The following is a 17348-nucleotide window of genomic DNA, read 5'->3' on the forward strand; positions in this document are numbered from 1 at the left end:
TCCTTTAACTTTTTACCAATTTGGTTGGGACTTCCTCCAGATCAATTCTTCCAAAATGATGCATTTTTAAGAAATAAAATCATGAACCTGATGTTTTCGTAAGATGACAGGTTAAGAAGAAAAATAGGCTTTTAAAATGTTGATTTTATTAACATTAATACTAACATCTAAGTATTAGCAGAGCTATTATTTATAAGCATAGCTCCTATAGTGAGTATGCAGACATTGTGAGACTTGCTGACAGTGGGCAGCTCAGTTCTAGCAGGTTCTATTCCAAGGTGGCCTGTCACTATAGTGGGAGTCAGATAAACCTGAGTCCCAGCCCTGACTCAGCAACTTCCTAGTGCAGGTCACTTGGGTCTTGGGTGACGTATTTAACCTCCCAAACCTCAGTTTTCTTTTATAAAATGGGAATGGTATCAGTGTATATAGGGTAAGGTTCACTTCAAAAAATAAACAAGACAGTCTATGGGAAAGCATCTGGACAGGCATGTTGACAGTCAGGCAGAAGTCTCAGGCTTCCTGCCTCCTCACTCCCTGCTCTGTCCCATCACCAAGGTGGCCCCTCTGCACGGTTTCTGAGTACTGACCTTCTCCTCCCGCCTGCAAACAGCTGCGGTGACTTCAGTGACCTACACTGCCTGCACACACACTTGCCCCCTTCCCCCTATTAGCCTTTAGACACACAGATCACTGTCTTCAGTGATTCCCTGCAGCATAAAGTCCACCCACTTGAGCCTGGTGTCATGGTCCTTTCTTAGTCTGGCCCAACCCACCCTTTCTGAGCTCATGGTCCCTTGCAAACCCAAGTCTTCCCACTCCAACTCTGCCCATCGCCCTGCTTCAAAGCTCTTACACAGCCTCCACGGCCTACAGTATGAACTCCAAACTGCTTCATGTGGCATCTGAGACATGTTATCTGGTCCCTGTCCATCTCCAGTTTCACTGGCCACCACTCCTTTGCCTCCTTGTACTTTATAGCCAAGCAATTCTACTTACAGTACCGGAACCCTATGTTGTCTCGTCACTCTTCAACCTTACACACACTCCCCTTTTTGCCCAGAATACCCTCCTCCTCTCATCTATTTGGCAAAGTCCTAGACAGTTTTTAAATGGCCCCGCTTCTGTGACAGTCTGTCAAGTACTGACTGTGTCTTGTACCTTTGTCTGTTACTGCACCTGCCATGTTGTAATTATTTTTCATGTTTTCTTGTAATTCACTAGACCACTATAAATATCTTCTTTGGGGGATGAACCCAGGACTTGGTCTTACACAGAGCAGTCACTCAGGAAATATTTACAGTGTTGAGAAGAAAAAGCTTCCAAGCTGGTGGGAAGAGCCACTGAAATGCAGGGGCTGCGACCTACCAGAGCAGCCTGCCGCTATGAGAGTAGGCAGAGGGAGAATTTAACAAAATTCCCATTGAAAATGGTAAAATGGTGGTGACTGCCAGAGCTCAGAAAAAGAAACCCTTTTTATGTGGTTATAACTCTAACAAGTCAATTACATTTACCTAAAGCCAGTGGAACTCCAAACTGTATTTTTCTCCCCATAGCTTCATTCTTTTATAAAGTTCCCTTGCTCTGTGCAATGATCATGGGCAATCACGTTTGCAGTTTTCGGCGATGCCAGTTCATGGCTATGTTTTTCTGTTCACTGAACTGGCTCATTTCTTCAGAACAAACTGTTCTGCACTGAAGCAGGAATTGGCTGGGTTCTAACAAAAAGATTTTTCCCCCCTGACAGTGTTTTTGCAAAAGACCCAAGTCAATTTATAGCCAAGTAACAAAAGGTCAGAAAGGTTAGTCAAGCAATGGGCGTAATTCCTGTGTGTCACAGCCAATAAAGGAAATGGGTGGGAATAAATAGTATGCAATTTTAACCTGAAATTATTTGTGCAAAACTATTATTGTAAACTATACAAAGGGACCCATGGCTTCCAATAAAAAGGATTTCCCACTCTGATTTTTCTTAAGACACATTTACTGTGGAAGAACTGAGATGACCTCGAATTCCTCATTTGCAAATGGAAAAATGTCAAAAACTTTTTCACACTAATTTATGAAAAAACTTGGTCACTGTTTTGCAGCCCTGAAATAGAAATATTCACATAAAAAATTAAATATCTACCAGTTAAATCACAATTAAATACAATCTGCAGGGCTGAATTTAATACAAAATCTTTGCCAAAAGAGAAAATTAACCAAAAGAGAGGCTGAGAAAAGGGCTCTAAAAAGGCCATAGTTTATCTGTTTTAATCATGCTAGAAGTGTGGCAAACTACTGCATTATTCAACGAGCATAAGAACAACAAGAAATGCCTGCCTTTAAAGCAGACACGAAGAGCTGACATCACAGCCAAGCAAACGGAAGACAGATGAGTAACAGCCTGCACTGGGAGGCCAACCAGGCCCAGGCTTGTGGGTCTGTGGAGTAAGGAAGCCTTTCAAATTTCAAGGCCGATGGAACCACCCCCCGCACCCCATCATCACGATGTCTATAGTAGTCACCATTTAAAACAACCTAATCATCCAAAAGATGAATCGTTAAATAGAACACTGTCACAGTCCTGGACAAGATGCTGTAAACCATTTCTCCCCCAGCCTCCTTGCTAAGTACAACTATAAACTCTGGAAATAATACAAGAGGCAACCAAAGGAGAAGTCTGAAAGGGGGGAAAAGGAAGGTGAACAAGTTAGGGATCCCAGGGCTAAAGGAACAACACAGCAGCAGGGCATCTTGTGACTCCCCTATCCAACTGAAGAAGGTGGCCCAAGCCAAATGTTTCCCAAGCCCCAGTCTAGCAACATAAGGCAACTCAGGAAGGCTTATCCTTCCCTGCGACAGAACGGGAGTTCTGCGGACAACACCAGGCCAGCTGGCAGCACCAACAAGGAGGATAGTTCAGGATCCCACTGATATTAAAACAATCTGGGAAAACACTCTCCCTCCCTGCAGGGCCCCCAGGAAGTACTCTTTATTCCAGCAGGATGCAGACTTCTTTCTTCCACCTGAGGGCACCAGGCAGCATGGCCTGGGGAAACTTCTTCCTTCCATCAGATAGCACCAGCAGGGCCCAGTGGGAGCCCCAGCTGCACCAGATAAACCAAGCAGACCAAAACAGTAACAGCAAAGCCTCTGAAAAGTAAATCATCATTGGAATCACAGCCCACAACAGTAGATCCCAACCTGTGTGCTAAACCTAAAGAGAGTGACTTCCTGGTAAAACAAAAGGTTTAAATAGGACCCAGAGTTTCCTAACATGATAGACAAAATGTCCAGAACAGAATGGAAAATTCCCTTCCTACCAAGAACCAGGAAACTCACAACTTGAATGAGAAAAGACGATCAACCGACACCAATACCACGATGAATCTGATGTTGGAATCAGCTTACAAAGAATTTTAAAGCAGCCCTCACAAAAATGCTGCAACAAGCAATTACAAATTCTCTAGAAATAAATGAAAAAATAGAAAAACTCATCAAAGAAACAGAAGTTATAAAAAGGACCAAATACAAATTATAGAACTGAAAGACATAATAATAGAAATAAAAACTTGCTAGATAGGCTTAATAATAGAGATGACAGAGGATAAAAATCAATGAACTTGAAGACAGATCAGTAGAGCTTACCCAACGTGAACAAAAGAGAGAAGACAGACTGAAAACAAATGAACAGAGCTTCAAGAACTTGCGAGACAGTAACAAAAGATCCAATGTTCATATCATCAGAGTCCCAGAAGGAGAATAAAAAGAAAGGGGCCGAAAGAGTATTCAAAAAGATAATGGCTGAGAATTTCCCAAACCTGGTGAAAGACATAAACCTACAGCTTCAAGAAGCTGGGCAAACCTCAAACAGATAAGCTCAAAGAAATCCATGACAAGACACATGATGATTAAATTTCTGATAATTAAAGACAAAGAAAAACCCTTGAAAACTGAGAAAAACAACCCATTGTCTATACGGGAACACCAATTCAAATGACAACAGATTTCTCATTTGAAACCACAGAGGCCAGAAGGAAGTAGCACAATATTTTCAACGCTGAAAGAAAAGAACTGTCAACCATGAATTCTATATCTGGGGAAACTATACCTCAAGACTGGAGGGGAAAAGACATTCTCAGACTAAGGAAAACTAAAAGAATGGGTAGCTAGAAGACCTACCCTTAAAGAATGGCTAAAGGAAGTTCTTCAAAGAGAAAGGAAATGATAAAAGAAGAAATCTTGGCATATCAGTTAGGAATAAGGAACAGAAAAAGAAAATGAGTATATACAATAGGCTATCCTTCTCCTCATGAGTTTTATATCATATTTAATGACTGAAACAAAAATTATAATACCACCTGATGCTCAAGATAATTATATTTAGAAGTGGGGATTAAAGGGACCTAGATGGAAGTAAGATTTCCACATTTCACTCAAAGTGGTGAAACGCTGATACCAGTAGACTGTTATAAGTCAAATATGTATCTTGTAATACTCAGAGCAACCACTAAGAAAATGATAGAAAGAGATACACTCAAAAACATTACAAGTAAGATAAAATACTCTAAAATGTTCAAGTCACCCAGAGAAAGGCAAGAAAAGAGAAACCGGAAGCAAAACAAACAATAAAATGGCAGATTAAAATCTTAATATATAAATAATTACCTTAAATGTAAATGGTCTAAATATACCAATTAAAAAGTAGAAACTGTCAGAATGGATAACTATATGCTGTTCACACGAAACTCACTTCAAATTCAATGAGATAAGTAGGCTGAAAACAGAGTGCTGTCCATATAGTAGATGGAATATCAATAGCTCTTTTAAATTGTGCTTATGAATAACTTTCATGATATAGGAAAATGTTTAGAATATTACATTTTATAAGACGTGATAATTAAATAAGTAAATATTTTCAAAACAAGACACAAAATGTATATATAGCATGACTTCACACTGTATGTAAACAATTTATAAATAAATGCCTCAAAAGAATGCATGTTAGGGTACCACTAGCAAGAATCTCAATTATCTTCATTATGCTTTCTTATATTTTTCAGATTTCTACCATAGAATGAATGGCTTTTATAATCAGAAAACAACATTACGTTTTAAAACTTCTCTTCAATTAAAGCAGTCTATTAAAGATAACTGCTGCGTTCTGAAGAACCTAGGGGCAGGACAGGAATAAAGACGCAGATGTAGAGAATGGACTTGAGGACACGGGGAAGGGGAAGCTGGGACAAAGTGAGAGAGTGGCATGGACATATATACACTACCAAATGTAAAATAGATAGCTAGTGGGAAGCAGCCGCATAGCACAGGGAGATCAGCTCCGTGCTTTGTGACCACCTAGAGGGGTGGGATAGGGAGGGTGGGAGCGAGATGCAAGAGGGAGGAGATATGGGGACATATGTGTATGTATAGCTGATTCACTGTTTTAAAGCAGAAACTAACACACCATTGTAAAGCAATTATACTCCAATAAAGATGTTGAAAAAAAAGATACAGTTATCAAAAAAAAAAAAAAGATAACTGCTGCTGCCTGGGGAGGAAGAACTAATATTTATCATCGGCAGCCACCATTAACGTGGCTCTTTCTACTGGTGAGTTGGCTGCCTCTCCCTTTCCTGCTCCCCAGAGGACCAAAGGTACAAGGCAGAAGGCCTGAAAGACTCAGAAAGTGCTCTCTCTGCAAGCTTTGTACATGGGATCCAGGAGATGAGGGTAGGAAGGGGGAGGGAACTGACAGATAGGGACAGCAGAGCAGGACTGCTAGAAACCTGCCTCATGTCCAGTGGTCTCCAGAGTCACTGCTGTAGGTCTCCACAGGCCTGACCACCGAGTTGGGTCCCATGATTCTTCACTCCATCACCCAAGGCCACACGAGCATGTCTTGGTCCTCACAGCCCAACAGAGCCTAACACGAGGATCATCCCACCATGCTGGAGGCCACAGTACAGAAGAGGAAATTCTTCTATTTGATATTGCCAAGTCGGTATCAATTTAACACCCCTGTCTTCCTTTCTTTTTCAAAGTCTCTCTCTAATTTTATCCAGGAGCCCAGTGATAAGCTTCCCACTATAACAGACCCAATCTTTTTTCTGACATTTCAAGTAAGAAAACTCAAAGTAATCTTCAATTCTTCCTTACCCTTTATTTGTATATCCAATCTATTATCATGAAGTAGATTCAGCATAGAATGCAGAAGATAGCAGATATAATGATTTCTAAGATTCCCTATCAGAGATTTGTAATTCTTTTACCAAAGATTACCTTTACCCTTTCTTAATGCAATGAATAAACAAACCCTCTTAAAGTCAAAGTCGAAATCTCTGACCAAAGCTCCTTCATGTATAAGATGCTTCCTTGTTGATTTAACAGGCAATGGGACCATTTCAAGACTTCCCACTGTTATGACCAATTCTGGAAAAGTTGCCGTTTTCTCTTACTGAGGACATGGAATCCCATCTCTATGGCCATACAGGATAACTCAAAGCCAACCTTGATTTTACAGCACTTTGCAAACTCTGCAGGACTATTTCAGTGCCTCCGCCTTTGCCACCTCCCATATCTAAACTACGCACATGATGAGGTAACGCAATTTTACAAATACTTGAGCACGTATTGGTGACCATGTTAACTTTTTTTTTTTTTTTTGCGGTACGCGGGCCTCTCACTATTGTGGCCTCTCCCGTTGCGGAGCACAGGTTTTGGACACGCAGGCTCAGCGGCCATGGCTCACGGGCCCAGCCGCTCCGCGGCATGTGGGATCCTCCCGGACCGGGGCACGAACCCGTGTCCCCTGCATCGGCAGGTGGACTCTCAACCACTGAGCCACCAGGGAAGCCCCATGTTAACTTTTTAAATAAACTTTTGATTTGCCTGTTGTCTTGCTTTTTTGGGGCTAGAGTGGAAAAAGCATGGACTCTGGAGTCAAAGAGTATCCCTATTACTTATTAGCCACATAACTTTGCAGCCTCTTCATCTATAAAATGGAAATAAGTATGCATACCTCTTATGAGGATTAAGTAATATATTACTTATAAAAGTGCCTAGCATATCATAGGTGCTCTCTTGGATCATTCCTACCTTAGTTTCTTTTTTTCCAACTACTTCTCGTTTATGATTTATGCTTTATGCTTTTATGGACCTAAATGAGTCACCTTAAATTCTTATGGAACAAAAAAAAGCACATAAAAATACAACATAAAAATAGTAGACACTCTGCTGGGAAGTAGGGGTGGGCACTGACTGGGAAGGGATATGAGGCAACTTTCTGGATAATGATACCCTCGTAGGAGTTTGGGTTACACAGGTGTATGCATTTGTCAAAACTCAGCAAATGTAGAGTTAAAATTTAACTACAATGAAATGTACCAATCTTACCTCAAAAGAAAAAAAAAACTATAAACAAATAACGACCTCTACTTAGTGATAGGCATGCTGAAGCACTGAGAGGGAATGCATAAAAAATAGGATGGACAGACGGCTGGACAGAGGAACAGGAAGCACAGAGTAAATTGTTAATGGTCAAACCTGGTGGTGGGTGGATGGCTGCCCACTGTAAAATCCTTTCAATTTTGCAGTATGTTTGAAATTTTTCATAATAAAATGTTGGGAAAACATGTGCTATGGAAAAGAATGGAAGGCACTCAATACACATTAGTTCTCTTCCCGAATCCTCTCCCTTATCTTCATTCATCCATTTGTTCATTTACCTGCAAACATTTCCTAGGCACACACCGCAGAATCGCCTAGTACAAGTTGCTTAACCCCAAGCCCTCTGAATACGTTTCCTCATCTGTGGAATAATAACTACATGTGCCTCATGGGGCTTCTGTGAGGATTAAGATGATAAACATATAACGCTTAAACTCAGTACCTGCCCTGTAGCTGGTCCTCGACAAAAGCTAGCTATGATTATGTCAGTATTACATAAAGAGCCCAGGCATTATAGTGTTATTATTCTAGTAGCAAGTAGTGGCTAGAAGCCCTGACCCCTAACTGACTGCTTGGGTTCAAACTCCAACTCTACCACTTTGTAGCTTTGGGCAAAATCCTTAACCTTTCTGTGCCCCAGTTTCCTATTCTGTGAAAAAGGGATAAGTGTTCTCTTTCATGGGGTTATTAAGACAATTCAACATGATAATATATACAAAATGCTTAGACAGTGGCTGGAACTGTATAAGCACTCAGTCAATGTGAGCAAACTCACTATGCTGGATATTTAGAGAATATGAAGATGAATGGAATGCATAAGTCCCTGACACCTCAAGGAGTTGATTATCCAGGAGAGGAGAAGGCCATGTCAACAGAAGCATCACGAAGTGGTGCGTGATGTGTGCCATAGGGGACCTGCTACTATGGGCTTGGGATACCGGAAAAACAGACTGATGATAATGACCGAGGAAGACCAAGGAAGGCCTCAAGGTAGTGGCACTGGATGACCTGGAACCTGAAGGCAGAGAAGGGGAAGAAAAAGGTTGGTAATGTGAAAATACATGGTACAGAGAACTTAATAAAAGATAGGTAGGGGCAGGTTAAAAGATTTGAGGCTGGAAAGAGATTGGGATCAGATGGCAGAAAGCTCTGCTGATGAACGTGGACTTTGTTCTGCAAAAGTACTTTGAAAAAATGATCATCCATTCATATATTCCATGGATTAGAAGAGGTGAGTCTTCAAAATTAATTGTTGACCAAAAAAAAAAAATTCTTGATTTTTCTATCTGATAAATAACAAATACTGCTAATCATTTATCCACTGCACTCTTTATGTAAAGTAACTAAAAATTCATTACAATAACTATTTTACCAATTCACGGCATCTCTACTGGATAAGAAGGCCCAGAGCCTCTGGAAGGAGGGCCAGGGAAAAGCTTACTAACAGCGTTGTGGAATCAAGTTAGTTAGCACCACTCTAACTGGTCATTGCTTTGAGGTTCAGTTTGGAATCTGACCCAAGAGATTAAATTCAGGAAGGGAGAAAAGTCCAGGCAGCAGCAGAGAAGGGCTGGCTCCCTTTGGATGCTGCCAGCTGGCTACGCTGCGCCTCTCAGAGCTCACTCTGCCTTGGTAAACACATTTCTGATGGCCGTAGGCACTGAGCAAACCCGCTAAGCCTTACCCAAGTGTCTTCAGCATCAGAGCCTGAGGGGAGCGGCCAGGGGATGGGGAAGGTTTTACAATTAAAGGCAGCAAATGCTGCTTCCAAACTATGTAATTTAAATATATGAACCACCCATGAAAACACCTTTTCTTTCTAGCACTATTGGAAGGAAATTAAAATAACATAAAACATATACGGTGAGGTTTAAAAGTTACAGGATTATCTACAGGGAAACTTTTATCTTCGTGTGGACCAGGTCCTTTTAGCGGAGGCACCTTTGAATGGGCTGGTGCGCTGGCCGGCTCCGGCTCGGAGGCACAGTCTCCTGGCCTGCGGGCTCTGTGAGGAGCTCAGCTGTCTTGTTCCTCTGTGTTCTCAGGGCCTAATACAGTGCCTGGCCTGCAAAGGGTGCTCACAAAATCTTTGTTAACTCAATAAGTAAATGATCTAGTCCCCAGCTTTATAAGTTCAGAAATATGACTTGTTTTAGTTCACTGAGATTATTAAATTCTTAATTGAGTGGGGGTAGAATTGGTTTAATACCAACCAAACTCAATGGAGACACATTAGATCTTACCCCACCCTCCCATTTTAGAGGGGGTATAGCTTTCCAGGAGCCCCACTGCTTCTGAAATTTACCCAGAATTGTCCTTTCCTAACATGAGGGCACCTGGGAAACAGAATCCCTAATCAGGTGGTTGCCTGAGGAACAAATTTAGAACTTCTAAGAAGGTTTTCAGCCTAGGTATGCAGCAAGCCCAGCTTTGCAGCAAGCAGAATGTTTGCCCCAGGCCAGTGTGGCATCTCGCCTCCTGTGGACAGAGTGAGATGTACTCTGACAGAGTCCAACCCTCCACATCCTTCCCAGGCTCCATGCACACTCCCAATGTGGTGTCCCTTTGCAGCATTCTTCATTTGAACAAGTCATGAACCCCTCGCTTTTAAGATTTTTCTGTTTATAGGGCTTTAATTTGGCCTCTAATGACGAAAGAGGGACTTTCATCTCCACATGCCTCCAGAGGATCACTTGGATCTGGTCGTCTCTGCATGGATGTGCACCAATTTTCAGGCCATTTTGGGCACAGCAGCAAATGCTGAGCAGTATCTTCAGAGAACCGCAGGGTACTAAGTGATACCCACCCACAGCTCTGTTTAAGACCGGTTTGGATTTTTTTTTTCCCTAAGTGCAGTATTTTGCACTGTCTAATTTTCTATCCGCTTGGCCTCATAAAATTTTCAGAAAAATTTCCCATCAGCATAGCTTTTTACTACTGTACCCTTTAAAAAGGTCTCGGAAATTCAACATATCTGGAATGAGCCTCGAGGCAACGCTGTGAGAGGTCATCATTAACAGTTACCCACTTGGAGAAGGGACCATAATTCTAAGCTTTCTTTCCTCTTCTTAAGACAGTTTCTACTCAGAATCAAATAGTTTCTCTATCCCATGATGGCTTTTTACTTAAAAGAAAAATGAGATAGAGAAAAAACAGAAAATTTTAAATTTTGAGCTAATTTTAGACTTACAGAAAAGTTACAAAAATAGTACAGAGAGTTTCCCTATGTCCCTGACCCAGCTTCCCCAAATCTTACATAACCATAGTAACTGAAAAGAACCAGGGCATTAATATTGGCACAGTACTATTAACTAAACCAAAGATCTTATTCATATTGCACCAGTTTTTTCTACTAATGTCCTTTTTCTGTCCCAGGATCCTATCCAGGATCCCCATTGTATTTCGTCGTTATCTCTTAGTCTCCTGTGGTCTGTGACAGCTTATCAGTCTTCCTTGTTATTCATGCCCTTGACACTTTTCAAAAGTATTAATCAGTTATTTTGTTGACTGTCCCTTGATTTGGGTTTGCCTGATGTTTTCTCATGATTACACTGAGGTTATGCATTTCTGGCAAAAATGCCACAGAAATGATGTTGTGTTCTTCTTAGTGCATCATATCATGGGGTTTCATTGATGTTGCTTGTCTTATTACTGGTGATGCTGACCTTGATCTCTTGGCTAAGGTGCTTTCTGCACTGTAAAGTTACTGTCTTTTCTTTCCTTTATAGATAATAAATAAGTTGAAGGAGTTGATTTGAGACTATGCAAATTTCTGGCAAAGGTTTCTTAAAGGATTACTGGCTCCCTCATTCACAAGCCTGCTCGCTTTCCTTAAAAACTCCAAGAGGTTAGTTGATAGTATTTCCCCTTATTATGTTTGTCATGCAAGCACTTTATTACTTTTTTGTTTGTTCAATGAGATTTATTTTTCTTCTACTTGTAAAAAGAGCACAACTTCACTGTCAAAGAAAATATGGCATGTTCATAAACATGGCTTTAGAGATTGGCACCTATTCTGGACTGAACGTTTGTGTCACCCTCCCTCCAAATTCACGTTGGAATTCTAACCCCCAATGTGATGGTATGAGGACATGGGGCCTTTGGGAGATAATTAGGTCATCACAGTGGAACCCTCATGAATGGAATTAGTGCCCTTATCAAAGGGACCCTAAAGAGCTCTCTCACCCCTCTCCACCATGCGAGGCTACAAGAAGAAAAAGGCCATCTGCAACCCAGAAGAAGGCCCTCACCAGAGCCCGACCATGCTAGCACCCAGCCACCAGGACAGTGAGAAAAAAATGTCTTTTGTTTATAAGCCACCCCTATTTTGTTACAGCAGCCTAAACTAAAATAGCAACTCTCTATATAAATGCAGATATAGATATAGATATATAGATATCAGTGAACCTCTTTTCCTCTTTTAATACCACTGGAGTCAGATACCATGGGCTTATTCATTAAGTCCCAGCCCCACCACGGACTTCAGGAAAGTTACTTAATTTGTGTGCTGGTTTGCCCAGCATCTGTTATTTGCTGATGGGATGAGAAAAATTAAATAACATTTTTGGGGAAGAACTATTCAGAAAGGTAGAGGTAAAAATTTTATGGTCTGTGTTTAATGGAAGTCAACTGAACACTACCATGGGGAAGGTGAGGTCACACAGTAGACATCTGCAACTCCAGATGCCACCTGTGGACAAAGGTTCAAAGTGTTCACTGCTGAATTCCTTAATGACAGGAAGGACTGCTACATGGTCCCCAGGATTTGCCTATTTCCAGTTTACCAAGTGAGGCTCCAACAGACTGTAAATTTATCACTTATTTGCGTGGCCCAAATACAATCAGGAAAAGGTTATTACCTCTCCCACTATTTTCCCCCAGAACAATAACAACAACAGGAACAGCTAACAATGGTGGAAAACACGACTCGCACTGGACACTGTGCCTTCTAAGCCCGTTACGTGCACTGGTTCATTCAACTCTCATCACAGTCCTGGCTAGGAGGTATTATTATTGCCTCCAGTTTACAGATAAGGAAAATGAGGCACAAAGAAGTTACAAAAATTAACTTGCTCAAGGTCACTCAGCTAGTAGCTGGTAGAGCCAGAATCTGAACCCAGGCAAGCCTAGTTCCAGAGCGCAGGCACTTAGCACTACGCTCTCCTATTGTCAAGAGAATGCAAGAACACATTATCATCTAGAAGAGAGAGACAGTCCATGAATTCAAGTTCCGGGGGAAGCTGAACTGAACAAAAGATTCACATCACAGACGAAAACCACTTCCAGAATGGAAAGACCTGAGAGAAGAAACAAGAAGGGGCTCTCATGATCGATCGCACACATAATTAGCAATCAAAGTGGGTCACTAAGACAACAGCCTGGAAACATCTGAAAACAATGCGTAGAAAAGGACTCCAAGTTGACAAGTTAAACAAGCAGGTTATGTGAAAGGGAACCCAGCAGTTACTTTTGATTTTTTTTTTAAGTAACAGAAGCCCAGAGACAAGGCGATCTAAAATATAAGACCTCAAAGGAAAAGAGATGAGTGAATCAGAATACTTCAAGCTGTCATCTCTAAACAAACAAAATGATGCCAACCCCCTAGGCCAGATGCTCTTGTCATTCCTCTACCACCAAGATGTCTCCAAGAGCTGCGGTCAACAGCGCTGTCTGCATTTCCTCAGCTGGTCTGACTCCAGTGTGAGCTGACCTCCGCACCCTGTGGACTGAGCACGGTGGAATCACTATCAATTTTCTAACTGAGAAAACCAGGGGCTGAGCTTCTCCTTCTCCTTATCCTGCTGGACCCTCTGGGTGAGTGGCCACTGCCCCTCGTAGGAAACCATCTCTTCCACACCAGTCTTTTCTGCTTCTCCCCTACCTCTTCCTCTAGCATCAGCTTGGCATTCAGGCCTGGTTTGCAATCCCACTTACTAGCTTAGTAACAATGCCTTGGAGCCTTAGTTTCCTGGCCCACGAAGTAGGGTAGTAATAATTTCCACACACAGGGCTATTAAAAAGATAAAGTAAGCCATCTGAAAAAGCTCTCACCACCCCGTGCAGGACATGTATTACAGGGCTCAGTACATTTTGACTTCCTGCACATAAAGACTGGTCTTGGCCAGGAGGCCAACCTAAGCCCTTTTTTCTGCCTACATGCTCTGACAGGGGGAACTTTATATCTATTCCATGGCTTTGACCTCCTCCTTGGAGCAAGTATATCTCACAACCTTTATCTCCGGCCCCTACATCTCAACTGAGTTTCTAACTCATATTTCCAATTACTCCTAGATATGTTTTCCTAGATCTGTTGACAATTTTTTAAACTCAGGAAGTCCTAAAATGCTCTGTCTCTCTCCAAAGTCTCTGCGACCCCCTCCACAACATCCACCCCGTGATATAAGGTAGTCGATATTTCCACCGTCTGTTATTACCTTCCCTAAAACGAACAAACAAGAAAACCCTCTAAGTCATCCTCTAATCCCAATCTCACCTGAGTCAGGAATGAGTATTTTTAGATTCTTCCTCAAAACACCTCATCTTCTCCATCGCCGCTGCTACCACCTTGTTTGAGTTCTCATCATCTCTTACCTGGATGACTGCCACAGCTGCTCAACTGACTTCCTCCCTGCAGTCCGTGCCTCACATGACAGCCAGAGTTATCTTCCTAAAAACAGGCTTGAACAGAGTACTCCCCGGCTTTAAAACCTTTCTGGTGGGGCCGCAGAAAGCCGAAATTTGTTGGCCAGGCATTCCAGGTGCTTCGCAATCTGGCCCCAACAACCCTTTGTCCAGTCTCCTCTCCAGCCACTTAGGTACCTTCAGGCTTTTGCCCATCCGCTTTATCCTCTATCCCGCAAAGCCCTACTGGCACAGTAACACTCAGCATTCAGGATGCCTTCGCTGACTCACCAAACATCATTCCCTCCCTCCCTGTGTCTCCAGGACACCTGACACATCACGTCTTTCGCCATTGTGGGTTTGCATGCATGCCACCTCCTCAACCAGAAAGGGACCTTGAAGGCAAGGACAGAGCTACCTTTCTCTTTGTATCTCCTGCACCTAGTTCAGTGTCTGTCCAGCTCAGAGTGAGGCTTCAGTGGTTGTTAACTAACTTAATCAAGAATAACAAAATACTTATGAGTATCAGGCTGAAACCTAGAAGAATTAGTGCACCTCACAGAACAAATGTAAAATGTGAAGGGTAAAAATATCTGGGGTAGATGAGAAGTAGGAAGAGGGGATGCCAAAACAGGGAGAAACTGAGTTTCCTTATATGGAAGGAAAGGAAAGTTCCTGCTTTTGCTTTGATGATAGTAAATAAATTTAGGGAACAAATGCTATTTTTAGCACTAAGAGAACTGTTCACGTTTAAATTTTGTCTTAAAGTTAAAAAGAAGAAAAGGCCACTCCATAAAACAGAAGGTGTAACAGGAAAGAGACAACTAAGCAATACAAAAATTAAGAAACGAATTATACGTAGAAAACATAACAAATGCAAAAGCAACCACAAATTAAAGATGCTAAATTCACACATAAGTTATAGAATCTTCAAGATTGGTTGAACAGAAGACAAAATCCGACAACATTCTGCTTGAAATAACAGAGCTCTGAAATAATAATGAAATTAGAAAATATAACAAAATCACTGCACAAGAAATTTATAGACTATTAAAAAAAAAGAACAGAGGACAAGCATTGCTTTAAGCATTGTTAGAAAACAAAGATTCTAAAATACTTAACTAGACCAACATCTTTGAAAAAATAAATAACTACACCCCTGCCCCCAAAGCAACTCGCCCCTGATGGCTTATTAGTGGATCATTTCAAACTCTCCACAAACAAACAAAACATATTATAGAAAACATATCTAAAAAAGGTCAAGATATAGGTTATCTAGTTCATTCTATGAACCTAATTCTAAAACTGGCAGAGAAAATGAAGAGAGAAAACTAGATGAAGCTTACTCAAAATTTATGCTCAAAAATTAAAAAAAAAAACAGTAAATAGAATCTAGGAATAGGTTAAAATTTTAAATTGTGTCATGTCATCAGATACCAAAAATTCATTTGTTAAACTCCAACAGATATTCTTAATTTTAAAATTCTAAAACTAATAATAAAGGTATACTTTCTTACCCTTTTTAGAGTAACTATTTAAAACCAAATGTCAACAGTATACTTCAAGGAAGAAATGAGACATGCAGTCATTAAAAACAGGCACAAAGTGAAGAAGCATTTTATCATCACTGTTAATTAATATAGGATCAGAAATGCCTTCCAATACAAAGCAACATGAAAACGAATAAGAAATACAAATACAATAAAGGAAGAGGCAAAATTTTTAATATATATAACACCACTGTAACTTGCAAACCCAAAGGAATCACTTAAATGGTTACGATGAGCGTAAAGTGACCAAAGTCCTCAAACTTGACCGCAGTGAAAATCACCCTGGCAGATTTTTAAAATGCCAATGCTTACAACTCACCCCAGACAAACTGCCTCAGCATCTCTGGTGGTGGGACGAGACATTAGTAATTTATAACGCTTCTAAGTTGATTCTAATGTTCAGCTAAGTCGAGATACCACTACTCTATACGTAATTATCTAAGTGTCTAAAAAACGCAACGCAAAACCATTTGTAATATTCGCAAATGGGAAGAGAAAGATTGCTGTAAGGCAACAGGAGTGCAAAAGAAGAAGCCCAAAAGGGGACACTTAGCTCCTGTGCCTGCAGTTCAGGCAAAGAGGCAGGCAGCCGCCCAAGTTATTGGACAGGTACATGACCCATGGCAACAACGGAACAGTGGCAGCAAGAGATAATTAGTCTCAGTCCAAGTGCTACTGAAATCAGAAGCATGCATGAAGATTTAACAGAGGCTGAGGAGGTTCAAGATTACTTGCATACCTGTGCGAGGTTACATGTGAGATCAATTCCTAGAAATGCAATTGCTGAGTCAAATGGTATGTGCCTTTGAAAGTGAAAGATTAATTTTAAAAGATCTTAAAGGTGAAATAGAAAAAGCATGATGTGTAGAATAAACAAAACATCACATTTGATAGGTAGGAGGAGTGGAGTGGGAGAAAGGAGGGAAGCTGGAGCTAGGCAAGGTGGCTCAGTGCTGCCAGGGGCTAGGTAGGGAGACTGACATCACAGAAAATTCCTGGTGATTCCAATTTGGCTTTGGCCTTCACATTCACTTTGCCCCCACAGCAGAGACCTGAACGAGAAGGCGGCCAGGAGCCACGTGGCTACCTGGGAGGACAAGATTCCACGACTGACTGAAGAACCGTAAGGAGATCAGTGTGACTGACGCAGAGTCGGTGTGAAGGTGAGCACTAGAAAATGTGTGCACAAGTGCACTTGTAATAAACTTGTCTTATGCCGTTTTTAGTTTAGAGGATTGATATACAAGGCCATTAAATAGTTTTTACTCCACCTTCCAACTCAAAGTTAAAGAATGAGAAAACTGGAATATACCTTCTATCTAACAGTAGGCCTGCCACAATCCACCATGAGACAGGAAGTTCCACAAGTGACAGCTGTGAGGAAATTCCCATGGGCTGGGTGGCCCAGGCTTGTGGGGAGGGAGTGATGTTGCCATGGAGTTATCCAAGTCAGGCTGCTGTGCACAGAACTTCCATTATATACCAGCAATGACCCTGACTCCATTTCCTCCCCTTTCTTTCCAAAAAGTTCTACTTATTAAGGTTCTTAACTTTATAATGATAAATAAGGTAGTAAATTTCCTTTATTTAAAAAACTTTAACAACAAAACCCCTCAAAATCTAAGCCTGTGAGTGGCTCAGTAACAGAATAAACTGAGTTCCCAACTCATATATGTATATACATATGTGTATATGTATATACATATACGAGTATATAACTTTACTAGGGCACATCTAGTTCATCAA

The 17348-nt window shown here is 41.2% G+C and overlaps 1 protein-coding gene across 8 annotated transcripts in view; it reads right to left on the bottom strand.

The window, feature by feature from the left end:
• ZHX3 (zinc fingers and homeoboxes 3) overlaps positions 1-17348 on the bottom strand; it is a 141222-nt gene that overhangs the window by 41753 nt on the left and 82121 nt on the right. The gene's annotated exons all lie outside the window — the stretch shown is intronic.

Source organism: Delphinapterus leucas, chromosome 15 (assembly GCF_059928025.1).
Source record: "Delphinapterus leucas isolate spDelLeu-1000000601 "Yukka" chromosome 15, BTC_Dleu_Yukka2, whole genome shotgun sequence".
In the NCBI taxonomy this organism is placed as follows: domain Eukaryota; kingdom Metazoa; phylum Chordata; class Mammalia; order Artiodactyla; family Monodontidae; genus Delphinapterus; species Delphinapterus leucas.